Below are 4,274 nucleotides of genomic sequence, written 5' to 3'. Positions count from 1 at the left end.
AAAAATTCAACTGTTACTTTTTTCGTTGAGACTTTATTTTATTTTATTCTTGGAAATTTAACTACTAGGTTGACAGTTAAATTACATTATTAAAAATTAATTATATAATATAATATTAATTATATAATTAATAATATTGTTAATAAAATATATTTTCACGTGAAAAAACAAAATAAATGAATTTTAAACTAAAAGAGATGCATTGTCACAAAAATTGAATAGTTAGATTTTGCGTGAATAAAATTAATTTTTAATAAAAAATATACACGAATATTCAACGAAATGTTCAATTTTAAGCCAAAGTGTTGAATTTTTAACTAAAATGATGAATCTTCTGCTAGAATATTTGGAACATTCTTATCATTTATGATTGAGAAAGTATTAGAATTGTCGGAAATTTGACATCACAGTTTTTCAACGGATCTCCACGTTTCGAGACCACCTGAATCCTAAAATAAGGTTTTTACGATAGCGTCTGTCTGCCTGTCCGGCCGTCCATAAACACAATAACTCTCGAAAAAATGAACGGATCAAATCCATCTTTGGCACACTTTTTTAAGGTTCTAAAAGAAAGGAAGAATTCGTTAACCAGCCATTTTTGATGAAAATTCAAAAACTGAGCGCATTTTTAACATTTTTGAGACCACTTTTTTCTGAATTTGAAAATTCTATGTACGCAAATTTATAGTATTGAAATGGAAAAACAATTTATCCTAATGACTTTTTTCGATTAATTGAAAATCCTCAGAGTTATAGCATTTTCAAAATTTTGTAAAACAACCGAAATTCCAAATTTTAACCCAAACAACGCAAGATATGAAAAAATGTCAAGAGAAGAAAAACATTGCTTTTTAAAATCTCTATAAGACTGTCATGAAAAATTTGTGGATTTTCTTTAAAAATTCAAATTTTGATTGCCAAAAAAAATGAAAAATCAAAAAATTCTATTTTGTGGTCAAACTATGCACAATACGAAAAAAGATGAATTTACGAAAATTTAACCCCCCAAAAAATATACAAATTAATTAATAATCACTTCTTGATCAGAGGCGTACTTTTTGTTTTATTCGTGAAAAATAACATCGAAAACAAAAACATCAAATAAATCAAAAATTTGTAGAAAAACCCCTTAAGTTAAGAACAAAAGTTATTCAACTAAAATTGTACGCCTAAAACATATCTAAAAATTTGTTATGAGTTACTTTTTGATAAGACGCGTAGTTTTGGTTTTAATCGTAAAAATGACATTAAAAATAAAAATGAAAAATTTGTGGAAAACGACGAAAGATACGAAAACGAATTGATAGACAAAAATTATTCGCCTAAAAAAGAGATGCAAATTTATCATAATTTATTACATTCTCATAATTTATGATTGATGAAGTATTAGAATTATCCTAAATTTGACACTACAAAATTTAGATTTCGAACCAATCGACGCAAAATACGAAAGTGTTAACAAAAAATATTAGATTTTGAAAAATCCTACAAATTTTCACTTAACCATTTTTCAATAGGACTAGTCATTTTATTTACATTTCTCGAAAGTAGTATGCGGAACATCGAAAATTAATATCTTAAGCCTATATACAACGCAAGAAAATCTCGAAAAAAATGAACGGATCGAATCCAACGTTTGCAAAATTTTTTTTGGTAATTGAAGAAAGAACAAATTCGTTAAAAATCCATTTAGGATAGTAATTCAAAAAGTTAGAGCTTTTTAAAAAATTTTGAGAATTCTTTTTAGATTAAAAAATTCCATGTATGACTGTTGGTAGTACATCTAAAGCTTTTTTACGAAAAAAAATTATCTGAGTTATAACATTTACAAAACTTAAAAAATCAATCGATAATTAAAATTTTTAACCAAATAACGCACGGTTTGAAAAAAGTAGAGAGAAGAAAAACGTTGCTTTTTGAAAGGCCTGCAACATTTTCATAGCAACTTTTTGAATATAAATGAACAATCGAAAATTCAAATTTTTATTGCACAAAAAATAAGGAACAATAAAAAAATAATGTTGTGCTCAAACTATGTATGATAAATATGAATAAAGATGCGTGAATCAAAATTGTGCTGCCAAAAAAGATTTACAAACTTATTATTATTACTCACTTTTTGATAGGATACGCAGTTTTAGTTTTATTTATAAAAAACAATAATAATAAACAATTAAATGTTTGGACAAACAACACAAGCTACGAAAAAAAATCAACAAAAACTGTTTAACCAAAAATTGGTGTATATTTTGGAAATGAATTCTTTCAACTAAAATTTTAACTATTTTGTTGAAAATAGAATTGATTGGTTGTAAATCAACTTTTTTGTTAAACAAAAATATTCTCGAGTTTTTTATTTTTATTGAAAATCTGGTTTGTTGAAATATCAACTACAAAATCTTACATTGAAAGTGAATCTTTAGTTACAAATTTAACTCTTTGGTTAATGCAGCATCGTAATCAACAATTTTTTTTATATATTGAAAATTGTTTTCTGTGACTTAACGTTGAACTATTTTATAGAAAAAAATCTTTTTTTTTTAGTTTAAAAAATGCCACAATTTTGTATAAAATTCAACTACGCGTCCAATCAAAAAGAGATTTTTTTAAATTTCTCATGATTAAAGCAAATACTACGCAACTCATAAAAAAAATTACAAATTTTTATGATTAATTTTTTTTTATGAGTTGCGTAGTATTTGCTTTAATCATGAGAAATTTTTAATAAATCACTTTTTGATTGTACGCGTAGTTGAATTTTATACAAAATTGTGGCATTTTTTACATTCTCGTCATTTATGATTGAGAAAGTATTAGAATTGTCGGAAATTTGACATCACACATTTTTAAGGGATCTCCACGTTTCGAGACCCCCTGAATCCGAAAATCGTGTTTTCACGATGGCGTCTGTCTGTCTGTCCGTCCGGCCGTCCGTCCGTCCGTAAACACGAAAAATGTCGAAAAAATGAGCAAATCAAATCACTCTTATTTTAGGTCCTAAAAGAAAGGACGAGTTCGTGAACCAGCTATTTTTGATAAAAATTCAAAAAAGGAGCGCATTTTGAAAATTTTTGAGACCATTTTTTTCTGAATTTAAAAATTCTATGTACGGATATTTTTAATATTAAAAAGAACAAACAATTTATCCTCATGACTTTTTTCGATAAAATGAAAATTCTCAGAGATATAACATTTTCAAAATTTTTTAAATCAACTGAAAATTAAAATTTGAAGCCAAAAAACGCACGATATGAAAAAAAGTCAAGAGAAGAAAAACATTTCTTTTTGAGAGCCCTACAAGATCATCATAAAAAATTTTTGGATTTTCTTCCAAAATTAAAATTTTTATTGCACAAAAAATAATGAAAAATAAAAAATTCCATTTTGTGGACAAACTATGCAGGATACGAAAAAAGATGAATTAACAAAAATTGTTATCCTAAAAAAGATCTACAATTTCGTTAAGGATCACTTCCTGATGGGACACGTACTTTTTGTTTTATTCGTGAAAAATAACATTGAAAAAAAATTATTAAAAAAATGTGTGGAAAAACGACGAAAGTTACGAGAAAAGAAAAAAATTTAACAAAACCTGTTTACAAATATCGGTCGGGAATCGAGCGCGCAGCGCGAGTGTCGCGATGACAATGTGTACCTCAAAACCTACAGAACTTTGAGAAACTTAATTAAGTAGAAAATTCAGAACATGAAGACGTATAATTATGTCCGAGCGCGAGGTAACTCATTATCCAGCGCGAGGTAACTCATTATCCAGCGCGAAGCGCGAGATTCAACCGTCGCGCGCCATAGGCGCGCTCAAACTCGTTAGCCGCGAGCATAGCGCGCGATGAGAATGTGCCCGCGAAGCAGGCAGATTTTTAGTACGTGGGTAGTTCAATAAGTCCTTAGAATGACCAACATATGGCGCGCGAATCGCTCCAAATCATCTGTTTTCAGTCAGCACCACTCCCGACTAAATATATGGTGCAGTCACAGTCCACATCTTCTGAGTTTACGTGTTTTTATAACCAATTGAAAAAAAAAAATTGTTCGTTAAGAAAAATGGAAAAAAACCGAGTTCAGAGCGGTAATCAAACATTTTCATTTAAAGGGTTTAACTACATATGAGATAAAAAATGAATTGGACTCAGTTGATGGCACATCTGCCCCTACCTTAGCAACGGTTTATAACTGGGTAAATGAAATTAAGCGTGGTCGTACATCAATAAGTGACGAACCACGTTCAGGAAGGCCCGTAGAAGCAAGTACTCCCG

Source organism: Belonocnema kinseyi, chromosome 10 (genome assembly GCF_010883055.1).
Source record: "Belonocnema kinseyi isolate 2016_QV_RU_SX_M_011 chromosome 10, B_treatae_v1, whole genome shotgun sequence".
NCBI classification, from domain to species: domain Eukaryota; kingdom Metazoa; phylum Arthropoda; class Insecta; order Hymenoptera; family Cynipidae; genus Belonocnema; species Belonocnema kinseyi.
The sequence above is the reverse complement of the archived record's forward strand: the minus strand, read 5'-3'. Positions refer to the sequence as shown.